This window comes from Hyperolius riggenbachi, chromosome 1 (genome assembly GCF_040937935.1).
Source record: "Hyperolius riggenbachi isolate aHypRig1 chromosome 1, aHypRig1.pri, whole genome shotgun sequence".
Taxonomy (NCBI): Eukaryota; Metazoa; Chordata; class Amphibia; order Anura; family Hyperoliidae; genus Hyperolius; species Hyperolius riggenbachi.
Window position 1 is genome coordinate 636,681,780 of NC_090646.1, and position 26,751 is coordinate 636,708,530.

At 44.1% G+C, this 26,751-nt stretch overlaps 1 long non-coding RNA gene across 1 annotated transcript in view; it reads left to right on the plus strand.

The window, feature by feature from the left end:
• Nucleotides 1-1,192: 1,192 nt before the first annotated feature.
• Nucleotides 1,193-26,751, plus strand: part of LOC137530035 (uncharacterized) — a 119,699-nt gene continuing 94,140 nt past the window's right edge. The window contains exon 1 of the long non-coding RNA XR_011023646.1: nucleotides 1,193-1,247. This is a non-coding gene — a long non-coding RNA (uncharacterized lncRNA). The remainder of the gene's footprint in view (nucleotides 1,248-26,751) is intronic.

Here is a 26,751-nt window from a genome sequence, read left to right on the forward strand (position 1 = left end):
TTTTCAGAACAAAAATCCATATATTTACATAGATCTGTACATCAGTCCTGAAAGAGGGACAAATGAGGGAGAAAGAGACAGGGGTGTTTGGTTCACAAAGAGGGACTGTCTCTCCAAAGGAGAGACAGTTGGGAGCTATGCATTATGTTAGACCACCAGAGAGGCTATATTGGATGTGAAGCCCTAGACTAGGTCACTAGGGAAAACATATGGGGGGGGGGGGGGGAGGAAGAGGGTGAAAGCGATAGACACCAGGAAATCGTAGAGGGAAGGTCACTAGACACCAGAAATCTATGTCAGGGATGGAGGGGGACATAGGGGGACTGTATAGGGGAGGGAGGTAGAACCACTAGACACCAGAGAACTGCATAGAGGAGGGCCACTAGACAGAGGGGAACTGTATAGGGGAGGGAGGGATCAACTAGTCACCAGTAAACTGTATACAGGAGAGAGGGGATACCACTAGACACCAGGGAACTGTATAGGGGAGGCAGGGAGAGCCTCTAGAATCCGAATCATTTATTTTACCAAGTACAAATTGGGGTTGTACCCGGAATTGGTAGACACCAGGGAACTGTATAGGTAAGGCTTGGAGGACCACTAGGCACCAGGAAACTCTGTAAGGGAAGGAGAAGACATTACACACCAGGAAACTGTATATGTACATTGAGGTTGGTCTGCAACTTGGTCCCAGTATTCAATTTTGTCCCACTTTGTATTTGAGTTTGACACCCCTGAACTAGGAGGACACCTATTTCGCTCAAAGAGAAGTGCTCCGTGTATCAACTACCAGGTGGACCTTCATTGCAAAATACCTCAGTCTTCACATGTAGGGAAACTAAAATTAATCCAGCAGAACCTTTTTCAGCACAATGAATAGTTTCCAGATGGCAGAAAAGCTTGCTTCCTCATTCAGCCCTGTCATGTGATAATGCAGACTGCTTATTGGCTGATGAGAAATGATCTGCAGCCTAGCTTTGTCTGCCTATTCATGCATGCTGCTACTGATCATACATACATCAGCCTATCCCAGTTCAAGGGCTAAGGGGAATTGTGCAGCCTAACCTGCTATGCCCAGTCTACTGTGTGATGCTTGAACTGTGATAGGAGAATTTTGTGCTTGGGCAGAGACAGCAGGTTTTAGTAGGTGGAGACAAAAAAAGTTGGGCTGCAGATAATTTCCCATCAGGCAAGACACTGATCATGTGACAGATGAGCTCCATTTGTGGTGAAGGGCAATTATTCAGGTAGGTTCTGCAGTAGTGAGGAGGGTGACTGTCAGTCTGTTCTTTCCCAGAGCTCCCAACTGTCCCTCTTTCTTCCTCATGTATCTCTCTTTCAGTGCTGATGTAAAGATCCATATAAATATGATTTTATATTATATATTTATATATATTTTTTTTTTATTTATCTTTTTTCCTACTAACAATGTACTTGACTATAAACTTTATTCTTGTCTTTTAAATTGATATTTTTTATTTTCACATACTAAGATGATGGGAAAGTAGTGATGATAAAAAGGTCCAGTGTGGTTTGAATTATAAATTTACATCTTTTGCTTATGAATTCTACTGAGTAGTAGGGAGTAGTGGGGCCTGATTAGGGGTGTCTTAACCCCTTCAGCACCATAGGCTTACACCCCCCTAGTGACCAGGCTATTTTTTTACAATTTAAGCCACTGCCACTTTAAGGCCTCGCTGCAGGGCGTACAAATCAGCACACAAGTGATCCCCCCCCCCCTCCTTTTCTGCCCACCAACAGAGCTTTCTGTTGGTGGGCTCTGATCCCTGCTGGGATGTTTATTTTTTTTTTTAATATTTGTTTATTTTATTTTTTTATCCCCTCCCTCCCCCGTCAGCCAATCCCAGCGATCGGCTCTCATAGACATCCGCATATGAGAGCCAATCACTCTCTGTGCCTTCCAGGGAGACAGCCGTGCCACACGGCTGTCCCCAGTACAGCGCTGCCGTAAATCGCAGTGCTGTACAATGTAAATAGATGGCGTTTTTGGCGTCTAACAGTCTCCTAGCAGCGATTGCCCCGGGAGACTGATAATGGAGCGGAGTGCGCAATCTCCTGCTAAATCCCACCCCAGGACTTCACGCCAATTGGCGTATAGCAGTCCTGGGGCAATTGGCGTGGAGCGGTTGTCTACAGGTTAAAGGTGTCGTCCTTTGTTACCTCAAAATCTTGGGATGTATACTTCCCACTGTATTGCAGTGGATTGCTGTGGCCCCAGGCCCCTGAAGCAGTAAAAAAAAGGGTGCACGCGGCAAGTGGACTAATTGGATGCCGATATAGGCGCCAATGTAAAATATCTGTATTTGGGCGCCAAAGCACAAATTTGGGCGCCCGGTAAATGGCCTACAGCAGCGCCCGAGAATTTGCGGGGTTTTCTTTTTTCAGAAATGAGTGTGAGGGGTGTTAGGTTAAGGGCCCATTTCCATCGGCCGCATTTGCGATGATTGCATCGCAATGTCGCTAGCTGAAATGGGCCCTTAGCTAGTGTGCGAGGGGTTTAGGCAGGTAGTTTGGGGTGAGGGTTGTTTAAACGTTAGGAAGGTAGTTTGTGCGATGGGGGGGGGGGGGGGGGGGTTTAAGGGTTAGGCGTTAGGTAGCTAGTTTGTAAAGTGCTCAGCAGACATTACATATTTATGCCAGGAAAGAAGGAACAGACAACTGCTACTGCACCAGCTTAACAGAGAGGAACAATTGCAAAAGGAATGGATCTTGTATACATACACCATACAATCTTAATTGTACAATCTTTCCAAAAACATGCAAAGGTGCCCAGTAATGATCCAATTTCTCGAAGAATCGACCGTCCGATCGGAAACTATCGTTCGGGCCCACCAACGGAGAGCAACATGATAAACTATTTGACTAAAGTAGAATAATCTTTCCGAAATTCAGATGAACAGAATGATTGATAGAACGCTCGTTGTTCAACGGCACCATTAACGGTACCTGATCCGATTGTTTGGGAGACTTTACTGTTAAGCTCCCTAGTGTTAAAGGGGAACTTCAGCCGAAACAAACATACTGTCATTAAGTTACGTTAGTTATGTTAATTAAAATAGATAGGTAATATAATCTCTTACCCACCCTGTTTTAAAAGAACAGGCAAATGTTTGATTTCATGGGGGCAGCCATCTTTTTCATGGTTGCAGTCATCTTTTTGGTTGAAAGGAGGTGACGGGGAGCATGAGACACAGTTCCAACTGTCCTGTGTGCTGATCACCCCTCCCAGCTGCATGCGCTAGGCTTCAAATCTCAAATTCAAAATAAAAAAATAATAATAATTTGCACCAAAACAGCAGAACGTGAACAACAACATCAGAAATTCCCATCATGCTTTGCACAGCATCAGGGGAAAAATGCCCGGGCAGTTTTCTTCTGTGCAGCTAAAAATGAGGCTTGGGTAAGAAAAACTAAATTCTGATGCTGTGAAACTGTTAAAGAAACACCAAACCTTTTCAGTGCTGCGGACTAGATTTTTAGTCTGGAAGTTCACTTCCAGGACGAGCCTGACTCATCCTTAAAAATAATAAAAAAAAAAAACTAGCACTACTAAATAATAAGAAATAAATAAAAAATATATTTTTAGTAAACATAAAAAAAAGAAAAAAGAAAAAACAAGCTTTTTTAATATTCTACGCATGCTTGCGGACATCTTGCAAGACGTCCGCAAAAATGCTTACAATATAAAAAAAATAAAAATAAAAAACATAAAAAAAAATCACACAGAAATTAAACGCCAAGAAGATTAATGGGCAGCTTCAGGGCCAACAAGTTGAAATTATTTTGAAAAATTTGTTTTGACAAGTTCTTACACTACATGAAAGTAGCAAGATTGAAAGATTATTATACATTGCATGGCCAACCAGCAAACCCGCCTGACTGTCTAATCTCCGTCTCCCACCAGAAGCTGGTTGGCTGGATAAGTACTCAAAGCATCTATGGGCGCTAAAGGCTCATACACACGCTCAACAAAAGTCTTTTAAATGCACTATTATCAAACAACTTTTGTTGTTGAAACAAACCAAAAAAGTTGTTTGCTATTGTTCAGACAACTGAAAAGACGCAGCTCAAGTCAATACAAAGCCCCATTCACACGCTCAACAGCGGCCTTCTATGCAGCACAATTATCAAACAACTTTTGTTGTAAAACAAGTTGAAGAACAAACAAAATAAGTTGTTTGCGATTGTTCAACAGTTGGATTGATGTCTTATCAGTTGTCTGAATAATAGCAAAATACTTTTTTGGTTTGTTTCAACAACAAAAGTTGTTTGATAATTGTGCATTTAAAAGACTTTTGTTGAGCGTGTGTATGAGGCTTAAGAGATTCACAAAAGAGACAATTCATGAGATAAAAGGGGCTGATTCACTAAACTATCCTGATGTATTATTTCACCTTACTTATTAACCGCAGGTTTTTTTCCCCCTTAATTTTCAGTGATAAGAAAAAAAAAAAGGGAAAAAAATTATTATTTCTCAGTTTTCAGCCACTTTAGTTTTAAAAGAAAATGTGCTTCGATACATAAAACCCACACGTTTTATTTGCCCATTTGTCCCGGTTATTACAACATTTAAATTGTGTCCTTAGTACAATGTACGGCGACAATATTTTATCTGGAAATAATTTAATACTATAACAATAATGAGTCTATTTGCAAAATTAACAGTAAAATACCTTCATGACTTACATATTAAAAAGTCTGTAAGGTAACTATTTATGTATTTATTTAATTTTCTTATTTTGTGAACTATAGGCTAATTAAACGTAAGTAAGTTAACCTCCTTGGTGGTAGCCCCGAGTCAGGCTCGGGCCGGAAATTCACAGTACAGAGCGGTAACCCCAAGCAGAATCCATGGGAGGTGTGTAATGTGCAGGGCTACCACAGATCTATCTAGCGGTATGAATTTTAGGGTCTAAAACCGCTTTCAGAACCTAAATCTGGAAATAATCAAACCGCTAGGGAGGTTAAGTAAAGTAAGGGGTTAAAATTTATTAAAAACGTGTGTATGTAAATGTATTTTATGTATGTAATGCTGTGTTAGTGCATTTTACTATTCGGCCACAAGATGGTGCTACACTTAACCTTCTTCTTCTAATATTAGTACTACCGTAGTACTTTTTAAAGGAATACTTAAGGGGAAAAAAAAATGACATTTACTCACCCGGGGCATCCCTCAGCCCCCTGAAGCTGGATGGTACCCTCGCAGCCCCGCTCCGATCGTCCTGTCCCCGCCGGCGGCTACTTCCGGGTGCGGCGACAGCCGCCGACAGGCTGGGAACGCGGCTGATTTTCCGCGTTCCCACTCGCTATATGCTGCTATAGCGTATATAGCTACGCTATAGCAGCATATAGCGAGTGGGAACGCGGAAAATCAGCCGCGTTCCCAGCCTGTCGGCGGCTGTCGCCGCACCCTGAAGTAGCCGCCGGCGGGGACAGGACGATCGGAGCGGGGCTGCGAGGGCACCATCCAGCTTCAGGGGGCTGAGGGATGCCCCGGGTGAGTAAATGTCATTTTTTTTTTTTCCCTTAAGTATTCCTTTAAGTTCGGCTTTTGTGAATGAGAGCCTGTGTCTCGCTGCCACAAGCTCTCATTACAGGCACTGTGATCGGGTTTGAGAACAAGCTGTTCTTATTCCCTGATCACAGAACGGCGAGATTGCGGCAGAATAGCAGGTCTGCAACACCAGAAATGGCAAGGTAAACAAACGTACACTTATCTACACCCTATGGTTTTTAAGTGAAGTTTCCAGTGGCATAGATACACGTATCAGAGGTACGTAACTGGTTAAGCACTTCAGCCCACGGGTTGTTTTCACCTAATGGACGAGAGGAATTTTCACATTTCAGCGCTTCTCCCTTTCATTCCCCAATAACTATCACTACTTATCACATCTAAATGATCTATACCTTGTTTTTTTTCGCCACCAATTAGGCTTTTTCTGGGTGGTACATTATGCTAAGTATTATTTTATTCTAAATGCATTTTATGGTGGCCATACATGGTACAATAAAAATGTTCGATTATCCCGTTTATTCGATCTAAATGATCGAATCGAATGAAAGTTGAAAATATATTTTTTTTTTATCATGAAATTCGAACGATTATCCCGTTTTTGAGAAAAATTAGATCCGACATGCTGGAAAAATCTTTATATTCGATCTAACGGAATAATTGAACTGAATTATCTAATCGAGAAAAAAAAATATTGTACCATGTATGGCCACCCTTGAAGTGAACCAGAGACGACGCATCCTCATGTATTTTACCATATGGATCAGTGGGAACATTAGAGAAAACACCTACCCTGCTCTCTGTTTCATTCTTCACTGCTCAGCCTGCTTGTTATCAGCCCTGATAAAATCCCTGACTGAGCATTCAGTCTGGCTTTGCTATAATGACTCAGCTATAATGATTCCTGAGCAGAGCCAGCAGGGGGCAGGCTTGGGCTTGAAAAGACATGAGAGAACACAGACTCGGCTATAAATATTCCTGAGAAAAGCCAGACTGCATGCTCAGTTGGGGATTTTATCAGGGCTGATAAGAAGCAATCTGAACAGTAAATAATGAAACAGAGAGCAGGGTAGGTGTTTTCTCTAATGTTCCCACTGATATATATGGTAAAATACCTGAGGGTGCTTCGTCTCTGGTTCCTTTTAATGGGATTAATAAGAAAAAAAATGGGAAAAAAAAAATCTCAGTTTTCGGCCATTATAGTTTTAAAATAAAATGTAAAACTGTGGATAAAAGCCACACATTTTATTTGCCCATTTGTCCCATTTATTGCAACGTTTAAATTCTATCCCTAGTACAGGGACCTGTATGGTGACAATATTTTATTTGGAAATAAAGGTGCATTTTTTTAGTTTTCCATTCATAACTAATTTTAAGCATATAATTTAGTAGGGAATACATTTTTTTGTAATATGTATGTCAAGATGATATATTAATAATATTTGTAGGTGTGATTTTACTATTTGGCCACAAGATGTCCTCACGCATTACTTTCTTTTGCATATAATAAGAAATAATGCGAGGCTGTGTTACTTCGTAAGTGACGCAGTTATCTCATTGATGCCGGCATCATGGGGATAAATTGCTTATTGTTTACAATATTCATTTATAGATTATTTATGTTGTGACATCTTCAGTTCTGTACGTTATGTTCATTACTGAGAGTTCTATGCACAGAGAGGGAGATTGCTTGCTTGGCAGATGGAAATAGCCAATATTTCCCACAATGCAAAGAGGTTCACAGACAGAAAACTCATTACCATGGTCCTGACATCACACTGTGGGAGGGTTTTCACCACAATATCAGCCATACAGAGCCCCCTGATGATCCGTTTGTGAAAAGGAAAAGATTTCTCATGGGAAAGGATGTATCCGCTACTGATTGGGATGAAGTTCAATCCTGGGTTAAAGTTCCTCTTTAACTTAAATGATATAAATTCAATAATTTATCTCTCCTTAATTTATCTCTCCTTAAATTACGGTAAAAACTTAAAAAGCAGACTTAATTATAAAATAAAACTGTGGAATATCTTAAAAACAAACAAACACAATTTTAGGAGCAGTGGGATATATACAATTGTTTATTTTATTAGTTTATTTTCACCTCAGGTGTCCTTTAAAGGGAACCTAAAGTGTGAGGGCTATGGAGGCTAACATTTATTTCTTTTTAAATAATGCACATTTCCTGGCTGCATGCTTGTTTCAGGTGTCTGATTTAGACCCTAATGACCAGACAGATCAGCAGGACTGCCAGGGAACTGGTATTGTTAAAGCAGGAGGATAGGCCATACTATGCCAGGAAACAAAATGCATACATAAGTAGATGAATGCTTGATTTACTTACAAAACAGATGTATTGCACTGTCCATTTTTTTTTTTATTTCAGTGAATTTTATATAGTAAATGAAGAGAATTCTATTCCTGGCAGGGGCCATGTCATTTTCCCTAAGAGTGAAGCCAAATCCTGATGTAATTTCCTCCCTTAAGTTTTTTTCTTTTCTCCTCCAATCTGCAGTGTCATAGCTAGCTTCCTTGTAAACACGTGTGAGCACATGATCATGTTGTAGCCTTAGCCTGTCATACTGAAGAGTGCTCAGACCAATCGGTTAGAAGCAGGAATGTGGGAGGGCAGATCACAAGCTTTCCTCTCTCTCTGTCTTCGGCATCAGCGAAACAATAGAGCTCAGCTGACTGAGATAAGATAATTACAGCAGATACATTCTGAATAGATTGCAGAGCTTTCACTGCAGGGTGAGATTCCTGGCAGCATTATAAACACAGTGCAGTTTTTAAATGGAATTTGATTTTGTGGCTGACGATCCCTCTTTGAAAAGAAAATAAATACGGCAGCTCCCATAGGTCTTACACCTTTGTTCCTTTTAAGGGATGGGGGTACATTTTGCAGTCTACATGCTCCCACTGGGCAAAATAATCCATAACTATGGCCTAGGATACCATGGTTATGCAGTTGACACACAACTGTATCTGTCCTTGAAGCCTGGCACCCAAGACCCATCAGCATCCATAAATGCGTGTCTAGTGGATTTACAAAATTGGATGAACACCAGCTGGCTGAGGCTGAACTCTGACCAAACAGAGGTGTTGGTGGTAGGTGGTCCACACATGATGGATAAAGTTCAAAACGCTCACCACCTCAAACTAGCAATTGGGGGAGATACTGTACAGTAGAAAGACTCTGCGAAACCTTGGGGTGATCCTGGATGGAAATCTAAAACTCAAACAGCAGATATCAGCTGTCGTCAAGTCCTCCTTCTTCCATCTAACAAATATAGCGAAAATCAAACACCTTATCCCAGCTGAAGACCTACCTGCCCTGGTTCATGCATTTGTATCCTCCCGCCTAGACTACTGCAACGCCCTGTTCATCGGATCTACAGAAAAGGTTCTGCGCTCCTTACAGCTAGTACAGAATGCTGCAGCCAGAATCCTAACCAATGCCCCCCGCAGCTCACACATCACCCCAGTACTGCAAACTCTTCACTGGTTGCCAGTAAAATGGAGAATCAATTTTAAGATCTGCCTGCTGACATTCAAGGCTCTACACCACATGGGACCCAAATACATAGCGGATCTATTGGAACTTTATGCCCCACCTTCCGCTCTGCCAACAAGATGAAGCTGATTATTCCCAGGATACACTTAACATTTGGTGCTCGGGCCTTTTCCTATGCAGCCCCTACTCTATGGAACTCACTTCCACAATCAGTACGAGAGGCTCCCTCTCTGGACAGCTTTAAAAAAAAGGCTAAAAACTCACCTCTTTTCCAGAGCCTTTGAGACTGCATAATGCATGGTCACAGCGCTTTGAGTCCCCAGGGAGAAAAGCGCTATATAAATATTATTGTTATTGTTGTTGTTATAAATAATAATATAATTTGAATCATAACTAATTAATGAACTAATTAATGATCTAACATAACTCATCATGATTTATCTTTATTTGACTTAACACATGAATTCGCTCTCCTTATTTGACTTAACTCAAGATTTCTTTCTTTATTTATCTCATGCATTAGCTCTCTTTACAGTTAGGGCTGGTTTCCACTTGGAGCCACGGCCGGTTCCGATTGGGCCGCGGCTCCCATTATGCTGTGAAGACACAGCCCAAATCGCTAAGCTATACCATGTACGGCAAAGTGATCTGCAGCGTACCATCCAGATTCGTGCAGCAGTGCAAACTGGACAGCAAAGCCATCCACCCCTCTTGCCTGCGGGGAGACGCTGCACAGGCCCTTAAAGAGAACCCGAGGTGGGTTTGAAGAATATTATCTGCATACAGAGGCTGGATCTGCCTATACAGCCCAGCCTCTGTTGCTATCCCAAACCCCCCTAAGGTCCCCCTGCACTCTGCAATCCCTCATAAATCACAGCCACGCTGCTGACAAACAGCTTGTCAGAGCTGGCTGTGTTTATCTCTATAGTGTCAGTCTGCTGCTCTCCCCGCCTCCTGCAGAACTCCAGTCCCCGCCTGCATCCCTTCCCTCCCTGCTGATTGGAGGGAAGGGACGGGGGCAGGGACCGGAGCTATGCAGGAGGCGGGGGAGCAGCTGAGACTGACACTACAGATGTAAACACAGCCTCACAGAACGGCTGTGATTTATGAGGGATTGCAGAGTGCAGGGGGACCTTAGTGGGGTTTGGGATAGCAACAGAGGCTGGGCTGTATAGGCAGATCCAGCCTCTGTATGCAGATAACATTCTTTAAACACACCTCGAGTTCTCTTTAAGGTGAAAAATAAGTAAGATTTGTGAATCAACACCTATGAGAGATAAACCATGAGTGAAGTTGAAAAAAAAAAGAGATAAATCATGAGTTAAGTCAGATAAGGAGAGATAAATCATGAATTAAGGAGAGATAACTAGAGAGTCAATATGTTAGATGAGATAATTTAAAAGCAAAGCTTTGTGACTCAGCCTCAAGATCCCATCCAGCGTATGCCTTCGAGTAAGAATATAAAATAGCAGTCATTAACCCAAGGAGAAAATGACTATAAAAATATGATTAATTTCTATGTCATATATTCAACAACACCGTAAAAAACATGCAATATTTGCCATGCACCAAAAACAAATTCAATTTATTGCATAAAAGTGAACAATGTCCAGATGGCTTGCATGTTTTGCTAGACATCTGTCTGTATTAGGTTACATTTATGTTCTTTGCCTCTGTATATAAAACGCACCCCGGTTTGTACCCAACGTTATTTAGCACCGCAGTACACTAAGGATGGCGCTCTAGAAGTCATTCATAACAGTAATGTGTTAACCTTAGTGATCAATAACGCTTCTGCATTGCATTCCAAAAAGGAAAATCTCATACTGGCAACAATGAACACACCAAGTGTTCATTCCAAGCAATACCTGAATGCACATCTGTGATGTGCACAACCTCTGCATTACATACAACAAGGCCTCTCTGGCTGGGAACAAAGGCTCCCTTAGTTCATACAGGCCTGTAAATTCCTAGGCTGGCCTACCCAGAAGGCTTACAGAAAAATCAGGGATCAGCAAATCTTAAAGTCTGCAGAAAAAAATGATAAAATAATAAGGACGTGAAATATTCTCAACCCTTCCAAGCCGTGACTTACGTTTTTACAATATTTCCTGTCTCCTGGCCACCTCTTGCAGTCAATGCTAGCACAGAACTCTGACGTTGGCTCCTGCATGGAATAATACAGGGGAACACAGCTGCAGGCAATCTCACCGGAGAGGGAGAGGGAAGCAGGATCCAATCCAGCGGGGCCTGCCTCTGCTGCAGCAGTAAACAAGAGGCCCTGTAACGAGGAGGCTTGCAGATCCACTGTGACCATCATGCAGCCACCTACGTGAACACGGCTCCAATTAAAGCCACATGGTGTCACCGGGCATGCCTTGCCGAGACGTTTTATTAATTGAAAAAGGCGATTCGTCGGCAAGAAAGAGATTCTCAGAAGCTACCACGGCACACAGAGCTAAAGACGAAGGCTGCAGTGTGCAAGGCAAACGTGACAAAGGGAGGCCTGCTTTTCACAGCTCGGTCCCCCCCAGTGTAGGGTGTACAAACAGCAGAGACTAGAACAAGCAGGCAGGCACTAACCTCGGCATTCTCACAGCCTGCATATAAAATGGGTGAGGTTAGAGGATGCCAGATTAACCGAAATCGCATTGGAAAAAGAGATGCATCCGGGTGGCCAGCTTGGGGGATGCCATTTTAGGCGTTTGGTTTTTGAGGGATTTTTTTCAGATGGGAACAAAACAGCAAGGAGCTCAGTGCATCCTCCCTGTAAATAAAGAAAAGAATGTGTGGAATTTTAGCTTCAAGCTGCACAGGCTTGCACAATAAGAATGTCTGGGATTTAAGCTGCCCTATAGGCAAGAAAAAAAATCTCTCACTGAGGGCCGGTTCACATTACAAACGCGGATGGCCACGCATGCGGAACACAACGCACAGGAACGCACGCCATCCGCGTTTGTATGCGTTGCGTGGCTGATCCCATCACTGAAAAGTGAATGGGACAGACGCGCGTTTTTGCTAAATCTGCGTGCAGCATGCGTTCCCGGACCGCACTGGTCCGGAACGCATGCAGTGTGAACATCAGACAGTGCACTTTATGCACTGTGTGATGTCGTGCGTGTTGGGCCACCCGCACGCGTTTCCAAAACGCGGCTGGAAACGCGTGTAGTGTAAACGGGCCCTGAGTAGAAAGAGTGGTAAGCGATCTTACCCTCGTCACAATCTCCGAGCAGCAACCGGAGACAATCTGCCCCCAAACACAGAGGAGGCGTCATAACTCCGTGAACCCCTACTCTGTCCAAATAATAGAAAAGGCATATACCGTAAATATCAAAACGGGTATATGAAGCCTTAACCGCGCAGAGTTGGCCGTATCTCATAGGTAAGAGATGCCCCACTTTAAAAAGCATGCTTACAGCTGCAACTGTTCCATTTAAAGAGGAACTTTAAAGAGACACTGAAGCGAAAAAAAAAATATGATATAGTGAATTGGTTGTGTACTATGAATAATTACTAGAAGATTAGCAGCAAAGAAAATATTCTCATACTTTTATTTTCAGGTATATAGTGTGTTTTCTAACATTGCATCATTCTATAATATGTGCAGATTACACAACACTCAGCATTCAAAATGAGTCTTTCAGAGCAGTCTGTGAAGTAATGACCTCTCCTCTAGCAGAGAAAAAGTAAACAGTTCACTTACAGTTGAGATAATAAAGTCAGATAACAGCCCTCTCCACGACTAAAGGGGCCCATACACTTAGCCGATTTTCTGGCCGATCGATCGATCCCGATCGATCGTTTGAAAATCGGTTGGCCAATCGACCGATCGATGGCCGATTTCGATCGATTTCGATCGACCAGGCAGGATGGAAAATTTAGGTCGATCTGATGAGATTGCTTATCAGTTTGCATTGGCCTTAATGGAAATCTGATGGCAAAAAAATGCCATCAGATCGAATTTCAATAGATTTCAAACTGAAATCTATTGGAATTCTTTCCTGGTAAAAAATGTTCTAAAAACGCATCAGATACATCATCAGATGCATTTCTTATCTATCTGCTGCCAATCTGACGAGTGTATGGGCACCTTAACTTCAGAGAGCTTAATGGCTTGTTTGCATAGAGATAACAACTGGAGTTTGTCAACTCTTCCTGTACTGGAAATAATTACACTGATGTATCTGATCTTAATGTTTTATTTCTTAGCTGTACTACACATACAAATCATAATATCATAATTTTTTTTTCGCTTCAGTGTCTCTTTAAGAGCTGCAACTTTAAAGAGGAACCTTAGCGAAAATGGGAGAAAAAAAATAAATCAATACATTGCAAAGTGTGAAGTAAAAAAAATAGAAGAGAGATCAAGAAATGATTGATATTCACCATGTATTTATTCTTGTTGTTTGATCCACGATCAATGTGCACATCATCTTTACTACTGGCAGACATGAAAAAAAAACAGACAGCACCAACTGCCATTATCTATAACCACACCCCCTAACAATGCGATAGGCTAAAAGTTTTTTTTTTTTTTATATAGTTATACATATGCACAGAGGGAGATTCTTGTTGCTTGGCAGTTGGAAACAGCTGTTATTTCCCACAATGCAATGAGGCTTTGACAGTCTGACGCCACGACCTATGTCCTGACATCACACTGTGGGAGGGGTTTCATCACAATATTAGCCATACAGACGTCCCTGATGATCTATGCGATAAAAGGTAAAGATTTCTCGAGGGAAAGGCGGTATCAGCCACTGACTGGGATAAAGTTAAATTCTCTGTTTTAGTTTATCTTTAAGTACCTTGAGTTCTGCAAGGCAATAGTTTCATCAGAGTGGCGGAAAATCTCTGCATCAAGCCAAACATTGAGGCTAGTCCATCCACTTCTATGCCACCCAAATATTGTTAGCAATCGCTAAATTACTCAAAATTACATAGGTAGGTCAATCTATTTTGTGCACAATACATTTTCATCATCAAAATGATCACTTGAAATCATGTTAGGTGGTAATCTAGTGCTGGTATGGGTGAATAGGAATCAGAATAGTATGGGTGTCCCCCCTCATAGTTGAGAACATCTAGGGGTGGGAGTACATATCATAATCTCCTCACAGATTTTGATTGGTCCCCACTCTGTCCATCCCCCAGGGTCACCACCATCTGCCAGGGTCATGCAACATGTGTGGTCACCATGACCCCTCCATACCAAAAGCAGCTACCATCACACTAGTGTGGCCACCATGACCCCTCCATACCAAAAGCAGCTACCATCACACTAGTGTGGTCACCATGACCCCTCCATACCAAAAGCAGCTACCATCGCACTAGAGTGGCCACCATGACCCCTCCATAACAAAGCACCTACCATCCCACCAGTATGGCCACCATGACCCCTCCATAACAAAGCAGCTACCATCATAATAGTGTGGTCACCATGACCCCTCCATAACAAAGCAGCTACCATCACACTAGTGTGGCCACCATGACCCCTCCTTAACAAAAGCAGCTACCACCGCACCAGTGTGGCCAACATGACCTCTCCATAACAAAAGCAGCTACCATCATAATAGTGCTTCCACCATGACCTCTCCATAACAAAGCAGCTACCATCACATTAGTGTGGCCACCATGACCCCTCCATAACAAAAGCAGCTACCATCACACTAGTGTGGCCACCATGACCTCTCCATAACAAAAAGCAGCTACCATCACACTAGTGTGGCCACCATGACCCGTCCATAACAGAGCAGTTACCATCACACTAGAGTGGCCACCATGACCTCGCCATAACAAAAGAAGCTACCACCGCACCAGTGTGGCCAACATGACCTCTCCATAACAAAAAGCAGCTACCATCACACTAGTGCTTCCACCATGACCCCTCCATAACAAAGCAGCTACCATCACATTAGTGCTTCCACCATGACCCCTCCATAACAAAGCAGCTACCATCACATTAGTGTGGCCACCATGACCTCTTCATAACAAAAGAAGCTACCATCGCACCAGTGTGGCCACCATGACCTCTCCTTAACAAAAGCAGCTACCATCACACTAGTGTGGCCACCATGACCCCTCCATAACAAAAGCAGCTACCATCACACTAGTGTGGCCACCATGACCCCTCCATAACAAAGCAGCTACCATCACACTAGTGTGGCCACCGTGACCCCTCCATAACAAAAGCAGCTACCATCGCACCAGTGTGGCCTCCGTGACCCCTCCATAACAAAAGCAGCTACCATCACACTAGTGTGGCCACTATGACCTCTCCATAACAAAAAGTAGCTACCATCACACTAGTGTGGCCTCCGTGACCCCTCCATAACAAAAGCAGCTACCATCGCACCAGTGTGGCCACCATGACCCCTCCATAACAAAGCAGCTACCATCACATTAGTGTGGCCACTATGACCTCTCCATAACAAAAGTAGCTACCATCACACTAGTGTGGCCTCCGTGACCCCTCCATAACAAAGCAGCTACCATCACATTAGTGTGGCCACTATGACCTCTCCATAACAAAAGCAGCTACCATCACACTAGTGTGGCCACCATGACCTCTCCATAACAAAAGAAGCTACCATCACACCAGTGTGGCCACCATGACTCTTTCATAACAAAAGAAGCTACCATTGCACCAGTGTGGCCACATGACCCCTCCATAACAAAAGCAGCTACCGTCACTAGTGTGGCCACCATGACTCTTTCATAACAAAAGCAGCTACCATCACACTAGTGTGGCCACCATGACCTCTCCATAACAAAAGCAGCTACCGTCACTAGTGTGGCCACCATGACTCTTTCATAACAAAAGCAGCTACCATCACACTAGTGTGGCCACCATGACCTCTCCATAACAAAAGAAGCTACCATCGCACCAGTGTGGCCACCATGACCTCTCCATAACAAAAGCAGCTACCATCACACTAGTGTGGCCACCATGACCTCTCCATAACAAACAAAGCTGCAATCACACTAGTGCTCCGTTGTTATTGCCTGATGAAGCGGGATCAAACCTGCGAAACGCGTTGCATATTTGGAGTTCATAAATAAAATATATTGACTGTCTTTACTACAGTCGTTGTGTGTCTACTTGGAGGAGGTAAGTCGACCACTACCTCCTCTATTTACCAATAATTTGGCTTTTAAGCTCATTTAGCTTCCTTTTATTCTTTTGGCGCCTCTGTTCTCCTGCATAATCACACTAGTGTGGCCACCATGACTCATCCATAACAAAATCCGCTACCATCACACTATCTCCTGCATAGCAAGGACCATGTCACCACACCATAAGACATTCCTCTTATACAGCCATTAAGGCAGGTGAGTGAAGAGGGACTAAAAAACATGTTTTTCTACTCTTCACTGAATGTTTGGGGGGCACTATTGGATGGAAGGTAAGAAATTGGGCCTTCAAACCCGATGCTATCACCGCCCCCGCTCCTCGTGGCTGCCTCTCAAGTAGTTAATCTACTGACAACATTAATCATGAGCTTAATAATGTTAACATTATTTAGATCCCTAATGTCCAATCTTATTGCCCTTCTGTTGTTGCCCCACACAGCAGGGCACCTCCCACTCATCCTACCCTTGTAGTACAGAACAGGGCACTCGCCAGAGAGCTGGGCAACTCATCTGCACAGTGATCATTTCTAAACCGCCAAATGAAGATATAACTAACGACTGTTTGGCCAACAGCTATTGAGAGTGTGTGCGTACCTTAAAGAGTGCCTGTACGGTCTAGATTTTCTGTTTCAAATGAATCTGCAATAACCAGGCAGAAAGGGCAAGCAATGACGCATACATGTGAGCCTCATGCATGCTCTGCAGAGATTTACAACACACAGGGGGAACTCTGCAGCCGATTCTGGACTTGTCGGCAGAAAACTAAAAAGTGTACCTGGGCCGGGCAGAAATGTGGCATCCGGTTCATCAGAGCGGCAATACCGACCACCTCGCCAGCAAGCGGTCTGCCCAACCCCAAAAGCAATCCCAAATTCCACCCCCACGGTCAGCAGTAGCAAACCGTGAGCCTCATCAACAACTGCAAACAGGATCCACCAAAATCACAAGACAAGGCTGCAAACATAGTGTGCTGCTCTTCCTCACCACTTACCCAGTCCAAATCTGCCCCAAGGCTTTATGGGCCGCCTTGTTTTCTCTGGGAAGGTCCAGTTCTCACAGGAATTCACTGGACACCTTTTCACTACTGTCCTCCATTTTATTTCTCCCTTTTCCCTTCTCTTGATTGGAGCTGTGACAAAGGCAGCAGAGGGCTGGGGCCGGTTTAACGTCAAGCAGGGTCGTTGATTTCCTGTTGTAGGAAGTAACAAGAGATGACTCCAAGGCGGATTGTGTTTAGAAGCCCATTCTGGAGGTCTTTGTTTTCAGTCTTCTGCTCATTCATTCCAGCTGCCTCCTGTGTGTCTCCCTCCACTGCCACGCGCCCACTCTCCTCTCTCGCAGGCCTCCAGCTTACAGACAAGACGCACAGCCTCACATGAATGCAGGCTCTCTTCCCCGCACCTAGCCTTGCCTTTTATTCCATCTGTGGAGCTGTGAAATTAGAAATTGGACACAATGCTGATAGGACTACATCCAGGCTCTCATTACATCAACAAAGGCAGAAATCTTGATGAACGCATCCTCTAGATCATCATAGGCTGCACCAAAACTATATTTAGGGTATAGATATGGATTGATGCCGCGTCTCAACGTGCCATAACCACAGCTCCGTATTTAGGGTTTTAACTCGAATTTACCGCCGGGTGTAGTTTGGCAGGAAAAATCACATGATGTGGACAAAGACCTGCAAATGAAAAAAAGGGGAAATACACCAAACATTAGATCTGGCTGCTTCCAGCAACTGGGCATCAGTAAATATAATCGCCAATAAGCAATATTGTCAATTATTATTACTATTGTTATTATGCATTTCTGTAGCAGTGATGTTTTGGTTGAGCCTCACATAACATATCAAACAATTCACATCATTCACTGTCCTTCATTGGGATTCACAGCTTTAGGGTCAGTTTTGGGGGAAGTATGTTACAGGAATGTGAGGGGGGGAAAGACACGCAAATGTGAGGACATACAAACACCTTGCAGATAGTGCCCTGGACAGGTTTTCCACCTGGGAAACACTGCAGCAAAAGCTGCCATTCTGTACTCCGTTCATAAATCATATTTTACCTTTCAAATGTAGATGTGAATGGTATCACAACCGAAGTGTCCTACCGCTAACATATCTTTTTGGATAATCGAGTCAGGAATGTTAATAGCCAAAACAGCTTGTCAGCAGTGTTTCTCTATTTTGGGAGGCCACTCTTTTTTGCAGGGTGTCATGCACCTAAGGTATGGTCTCGGGCACGCCCCTTATAGGCTTGTGAAGCTGAGCACGGAGTGATGATGTCACCTTATTACCCCTCCCCCACACCTGCCGTGTGCACATGCTCTGTGCAGAGTGGTGGCATTAGTAAAAATTAGGCTAATTTTTACCGCACTTCGAAGTCTTTCATTTGATAAAATTCAAATTTTGGCTAAAAAGTTGCTGAAATCTAAGATCATTTTTATACTGTGTTTGTGGAAGTCAACTTTGAAATACTAGAGAGATTTTTTTATTTTTACAGCAGACGACTTTTTTTTTTCTTGCAATCAGTTAAGTATTGTGTGCTTTTCACCACAGCCAAGAGAACAGGTCTTTCTTTTAAGGATGCCATACAGGGGGTTGCTATGGTCAGCTGATTCAGTCACTTTGAACAAACCTGCCCCTTGCCCACATATTCATGGAAGATCAACTTTCGACTGATTTCTGACAGTTTCTCAATCGAAAATACAATTGAGAGCCGCGGTAACTTTTTATTAAGTGGACGGTGCATTGATTGATTGTTGAATAGCCTTTTCAGTCACATTTTGGATTTGTTGCATTGATCATTTTTCGATCAGGGCATAGTCAGTGTTTCCCATTATCAGGCCACCATCGATCCATGTGTGTCAAACATGAGTCTTGAGTATTTTTTGAGCAACTCAAGACATAAGTAAGGGCCAATAGCGTATAGCTTCTGAGACAAACAGTATGCATGGGGAGGACTAATAAATATGAAATTTAGGAGCCAGTAGGACATTTTTAGGAGCCAGTTCCAATGGCAGGTATAAGGCCTGGTTGACACGGGTTCATCCACTTACCATTCATGGACAACCTTTACTTGGTTGCTGCAAATGGTTCTAAACTACATAAGCAGTGAACCTATATCAGCATTTGTTAAATCCGGTGTGTGGTTGCCACCTGCCTACATGTTTCTACAATAGGTATGGTGCTGTGTTACTGCGATACCACCACTGCCTCCAGCCACTTCCCACAAATGTTGTGTCCACCACCAATGTTCATATGAACAAGGCCTAAGGTAAAAACTAAAAGGTAGGACACCAGTTATAATTTTGATGGTGAGTAAGCAGCCCGGGTCCTTGAGTTTGACCAGAAGGTGACAATATTAGGTCACAATTGGTTCCTTCAGGACAATTTCTTAGAATCTTTGGATCAGTAGTCACAAAACACAATAATGAAAGCAAACACTTACAACAAAAGCTTTTCCTGAGGTATAGAATAAAAAACGTCCAACCAACCACAAAAGCGAAACATTCAAATACAATACTGCAATTGTACATGGAAACCTGTTTGGAGAGGGATACAGAGGCTGCCATCTTTGGGTTGGCCATGTGGTAAGGCCAAATGCATGGATTTTTTTTTAGGCCAATCCAATCACTTTCATGGAATCTGACAGTGTTCTATCTCCCCTGATCATTCAAGTTTTATTTGCTTTTGAGCAGTTGAGCGGGTGGGTTGAGGAGTGGCGGAAGAACACGTCCTCATAGCAACATACTGCTTCAGGTGGGTACAGCAACTCCAGATCAAGCAGTTCTCGATTAGACACCCATTGAAATAAGACCAAGATTAAGTAGCCGTCAATCACTGCCATCTGCCAACCGCTTGCCGTATTGGGCCGTGATGGACCCGTGTATGGCCCAGCATTAGATCCCAGTTATAAAATGCTACTTGCCTGGATTTATTGCAGACCAGATGTCCTGACTCCACCGGCTGCATCCGAGGGATCAGCAAGTCGGCCCGGAGACTGGCACGAAAGAAAGATAGCAGGCTTAATTTTCATCTCTCCACAGGTCCCCTTTAAGAGCATCCTACAGCACCTATGTACACCTTTCGCAGCTCACAGTTCCAGCAGGTACGGTAACCCGTAACAACCCATCAGCATCCCCCCTTTTGTGTGACAGCTCGACCTATAAGCGGGGTTGGTGCACCATGCAGCCTGGGATTGTTATATATTTAAGCCTCCTGGCCTATGACACACGCAAGCAACATACGAGAAGCATGCAAAGGACATTACAGAACATGCAAAGTGCAAATGATGACCTCCCGCTCCCCAATTTACTTTACCTGCACAGATCTGCAGAGCATTTCCTGGCTTCCTGCAGAAATCATTGAAAACTCTGCTGCTTTTTTTTTTTTGTTCTTTGTAATGGCAACTCATGTCTGTTTTCCCTCCCCTCTCCCCCCTCCCTCTATATGCACACACCTAATACACATGTGTTTATTGCAGATGTCACATACCAGTGCTGTGTGTCTAATGGGGATTGCACACACTGAGTGGGGATGGCAAGCTTCTTGCAATGTCTTCTGCTCTATCCCACTGCAGCAGCCCAGGCTCTGCATTGTTCATGAGCTCAATACTGCCTCAAACCAGTTTCAGCCGGTTCTGGACACCCTGCATAAGGAGGGAGATGGCAACCCTAGGACACAAGCCATTAGTCCCCAAATCATAGGCCTTCGCTCTTATAATTCTGCTAATATTTTAGCATGGATGCCCCCCTTCCCCTCCCCCCTTCCTTACATACAGATTTAACTGTTTATCTTGCCTGGCTAATAAGGGGGGAGAGAGAGGGAGGGCTGCAGAGAGCTGAGCAGGGCCTTCAGCTGCTGGTTTTGTGACACATACAAGACACACATAGATATACACATACATATGTACGTACACAAAACACATGCACACGCACATACATACACAAAACACATGCACACGCACATACATACACAAACTACATATACAAAACACATGCACACGCACATACATACACAAAACACATGCACACGCACATACATACACAAACTACATATACAAAACACATGCACACGCACATACATACACAAACTACATATACAAAACACATGCACACGCATATACATACACAAGAAACATGCACATACATACACAAAACACATGCAAACGCACACGCATATACATACACAAGACACATGCAGACGCACACACATATACATACACAAAACACATGCACACACATATACATATACAAAACACATGCGCACACACATACATATACAAAACACATGCACACACACATACATATATAAAATACATGCGCACACACATACATATACAAAACACATGCACACGCACATACATACACAAAACACATGCACACACATACACAAAACACATGCACACACACACACACACACACACACACACATACACAAAACATATACACACACACACACAACACATGCACACACACACACATAACACACACATACACAAAACACATGCACACACATACACAAAACACATGCACACACACACACATGCGCACACACACACATACACAAAACACATGCACACACACATACATACACAAAACACATGCAAACGCATATACATACACAAAACACACACACACACACACACACACAGAGGACACATGCACACACACACACACACACACACACACACATATACATACAGAGGACACATGCACACATACACACACAAAACACACACACACACACAGAGGACACATGCACACACACACACACACACATACATACAGAGGACACATGCACACATACATACACACATGCACACTCATACACATAAACAAGCACACTCATACACACATGCACACACATACACAGTACATACACAAGACACATATACATACACAACACACATACGACACAGACTAGCAGCTTGCCACATTTGCAGGTTTATGCAGAAGAAAAGGACGTTGTCCTGCCGAGGTGGGAGAATATCAGCTCGGGCATAAGGACAAAGGGGTTTTTGTATAGGCTGAATGTGAAGAGGAAGGGGACATATTACAGGAGCCCAAGGACAGATAATGTGCACAAGTGCAGCGAATGTGTGCAACTCTTAAGGGTGCGCACACACCTAACAACTGATGTTACCTGAATGGGTATTGGGACCCCATCCCCTTGGCCAACACCGCTGAGCCCAGGGGTGCTACTAAGGTTTTTGTGGCCTCAAGCAGCATATAATCTGTAGCCCCCCTTTCCCTATGTCAGAGGTCCCTTCTTATGTTATAATAGGTAACCAAAGCTCCCCCTCCCCTCCCAAATAGGTGGTCCTCCAGTATTGGTAGACAAAGATGCACCCCCACCCCCTGTATTGATAGTTACCCCCCAGTATAGGTAGCCCAGGTGTCACCTCAGTATAGGTAGCCACCCCATATAGGTAACCAAGCTGTCCCCCAGTATAGCCACCCCCCAGTATAGGTAGCCCAGGTGTCCCCTCAGTATAGGTCGCCACCCCCACATAGATAGCCAAGCTGTCCCCCAGTATAGCCACCCCCCAGTATAGGTAGCCCAGGTGTCCCCTCAGTAAAGGTCGGCACCCCCACATATATGGCCAATCTGTCCCCCAGTATTGATAGCTACCGCCCAGTATAGGTACCCCAGGTGTCCCCCCAGTATAGGTAGCCACCCCCATATAGATAGCTAAAGTGATCCCCAGTATAGCTGCCACCCAGTATAGGTAGCCAAAGGTGTCAGTGGGGGCCATGCAAGTTACAGACAGGACAGCCTGGCAGCATGGGAGGCCCCTCCTGTGGGCTGGCCTGTACAGACGCATGTCAGCTGTGTAGCAGGCAACGCGTTATGTTGCTATGCGGCGGGGGCAGAGGATGATGAAGTGGCGCGTGTGTGATATCATTTGCCGAGCGTGGGCGTGGAGTCTTCAAAGAAGTCGGTCGGGGGTCACTGTACACACGCTTGACTATGGGTTGAGGCGGTCGTTATCATCCACCTTGGCCGACTTTAGTCAGGCGTGTGTATGAGACTTTGCAGATTCTTACCTAATACAATGGTCGAAAGGCATAGTTGCTGTTATGTACTGCCAGCCCTGCACGCCAGCAGAATCCCTATGAGGTTTCCTGCAGGGTCCCCTAAAGTAAACTAGTGCCCGGCCATTAACCCAGGCGTACGCACAATATACACACTGCTTTATGAGCTAAAGCATCCCAGGAAACAGCATCGAAATGGCGCAGTTGTGCCTGCAGCACTCACAGACCTATCTTCCCACTAATAACCCCCTGCAGAACTCATACTGTACATGTGAACACTCACAGATGTGCGCCGCAGACACACCCACAACAAACATGAACACAGCCGATTTTAATTTATAGAGGAAACCTCTCGCTACATCACATCCATACCGTTCCACCAGCATATGCTGCTCTGTCCACAGACACTTCAAAAATCCTCAGCATAATGGCTAAAAATGAGACAGACAGAGGAGGGGGGGGCTCCCCTGCAAAACAAAAGCACCAAATCATAGATTCCCCAGCACAGGTGCAGCTACTGTACAATCATACATGACTCTGTGCAGTGAGATGGAGAGGTGCATTTTGTAAATACAGATGGTATGGAGTCACATGGGTGAGCTTGCCTGTGTGCAATGCAAAATGCCAGTCACTGGCTCTGCAAAAAAAAAAACTTAACACTAATAAAAATGGTTTGTAAAATAATATGTGCAAAGGGAAGGCAGAGGTATGTCTTACCCACCTACCTGCTCATCCAGGGGTGAAATGGCTATTTTACAGAGGGCAGTGGGGCTTGTGGCTGCTCCTGTCGCCTAGGCCTGAACTGCTCACTCACAAAGGAAAGCTGTCTGCCTGGAGGGGATCTCTGCAATGCTCACTGCAGCCATTGCTGGGCTGGAAACAAGATCTGCCTGAGGATTTTCCATACAAAGGGCTCCAGGTTTCTCCAGATCTGAGCCATGGGGGGGATGTTTCCAGGCTAGCCTGCCATACAAGCTGGCCAGTGATTGAGTGAGTGGCAAGTTGCAGCTCTTTGCCTTGTGTTTATTTACAGTCATCAGGAAGGAATCAGGGCAGATTGCACAGCACCAGCCTGATGTGACAACAAAAGGCGACAGGACGTTATGCTAATGTCATGATTTTATTGTCTGTTTGTTGCTATTCATGCCTTCCCCACTACAGATAACAGAAATAACACTCAGCACTGTGGTCAAGGGCCCCTCTCCTGACATCGCTTTTTTACGTAATCGCAGTAAAATTAAACATATAGTTTATGTATTTTTTTTATATATAATTTTTTTTTTCAGTGATATATGCAATATTGCAATTATTGTGAAATATTTTCTTTGTTTTTTTTTTCCTCTTTTACCTGAAATTGTAAAGGTGCATGTAGGCCTTGATTTATTAAATTGTGATTATATTACAGCACATACAGTGCATGGTAATAGCACAAAGCGCACAGAGGTACACTCGTAGTGTGACCGAATGAAGTAATGCAGTAGCGCACGAGTGTATCTCGTGGTAGTTACGCATGCTTGCAATGGTGATTATCGCACGCTTTGTAATATTACCGCGCTCTGTGTATGCGCTGCAATATTACAGCAATTTAATGAATCAAGGCCTATGTGTGTTGCGTTGCAGCATACAACATAATCGCATACAGCTGCATTTGTGGTGCGACGATTGCCGACGGTATAACGTGCAGCATGCTATACATTACCAGCCATTGCAAGCAAGTTAACGTTTACAGTGTAAGCATAAGGCTATGCACCATGCATGCATGCGTCAACACCATTGCGATCCTATTTTTCAGGTAGCGCACCCCATTGGGTATAGTGTGGAAAAAAACAAAGGCAAGGGCCACTCTTGCAAGATTCAAACGCATTTTCCCGCAATGCGAAAACACGCAAAAAGGCACATATTGCTTCCCTATCAAGTCTGGCAGTGGGGGTAATGTGCGTTTTTACATTGTGGGGAAAAAATACCAGACTGGCTGCTTTTTTTTTTTTTTCGCACACCGAGCGCTACTCCCTATTGTCAATAGTCAGGTGCTGTCAGCCAAGTGTGCCGAGACTGCAAGGATCACATTTTTCCACTGATGTGACCCTGCTTCAGGGCCGGGCCAAGGCAGAGGCGAGAGAGGCTCCAGCCTCAGGGCGCAGTGTAGGAGGGGGCGCACAACTCATTCAGCTATCATTCCCCTATTGTGTTTGAAGCAGAGAGAAATAAGAAAAGGGGATACATAGTGGTGACTGCAAACCAGATAACTAGAGATGAAGGTGTTAGGGGGGTTGGGGGCCCTGGGCGCCCTCTGTGTCTAATAGCAATCAGTGTGTGGCGGCTGGGGTGGGAGGGATGGAGGGGCGCACTTTAGTATCTCAGCCTTGGGTGCTGGAGGACCTTGTCCCAGGCCCTGCCCTGCTTAGTGCTAAAAGCCGGTGCTGTCTCTCCGGACACGGGGTGAGTGAACGAGGGGAGAAAAACAGATGTGAGGTCATGCGCCTGTGCAAAGCACTCCTGGCCGCAGTCGCGCTCTATAGGACGTGCGCAGCCGGGCCAGCGCAGGCACAGTGATGCCTGACCCAGCCAACCAGGAAGATCGGGGGTGGGGAATTTAGGAGGATCGGAGGGGCAGATTGGAGAACGGGAGGAGCGGTGAGCATACATGCCTGCTCCCCCCATTTCTCTGGTATTCTTTAATGTTGGACGGCAATATTGTGCAAATGCCGCTTGCTTCATCTTTAGAACATCTCCTGTAAGTGAAATTGCCATGCAAAATAGAAACTGCACAAAGGTTGAGGTCAGGCACGTAGCTACGACGACACGGCCTCCTGTTCATGCCGCCTTAACACAAGCGCAAACCTAGCCTAAAGCCATAAACACACGCTCAACAAAAATCTTTTACTATAAACAACTTTACAAACAACTACGATTAAAAAAGTTGGAAAGACACGTCTTGGCCTGCAAACAACTATTATACACACACAATGACTTGATGTACAACTACAAATTTTCATATCGTTACTCAACTGGTGAACGACTAATATAGTAATGGAAGTCATGGAATGTAATTGAAAAGTCGTACCAGACTTCTGTACACATTACCATGTTGGACACAGTCGTTTGTGAAGTCAATCCAACAGTTGCATTGACTGAACCGCAATGCACTGTGTGCTGGCTGACCCAGCTGTGACTTCTCCCTTACCAGTCATAGGTAGCTATAGCTGTCCCTTAGCATTAGGTAGCCAGCTAGTGGTGCCCCGACTGAAGGGAGATCTTATTTTGTAGTATATACAGGCGCTGATCCAAACTTTCTCTCATGTGTATGTTCCACCAGCTGCTCAGGATAAACCACATCCACAATAGGTTCCAAGAAAAATGCATACAAATCCACAGCGCTTGGTACTCAAATCGGCATCTGCAGTAACCCCACAGTGCTCAAAAGCATATTTCCACAGTGACCATCACCAGAAATAAATTGAGAAAGGTCACTTCTCCATCCAAGAATCACATAAATATTTATTAGAAGCTGAATCTACATCACATATAC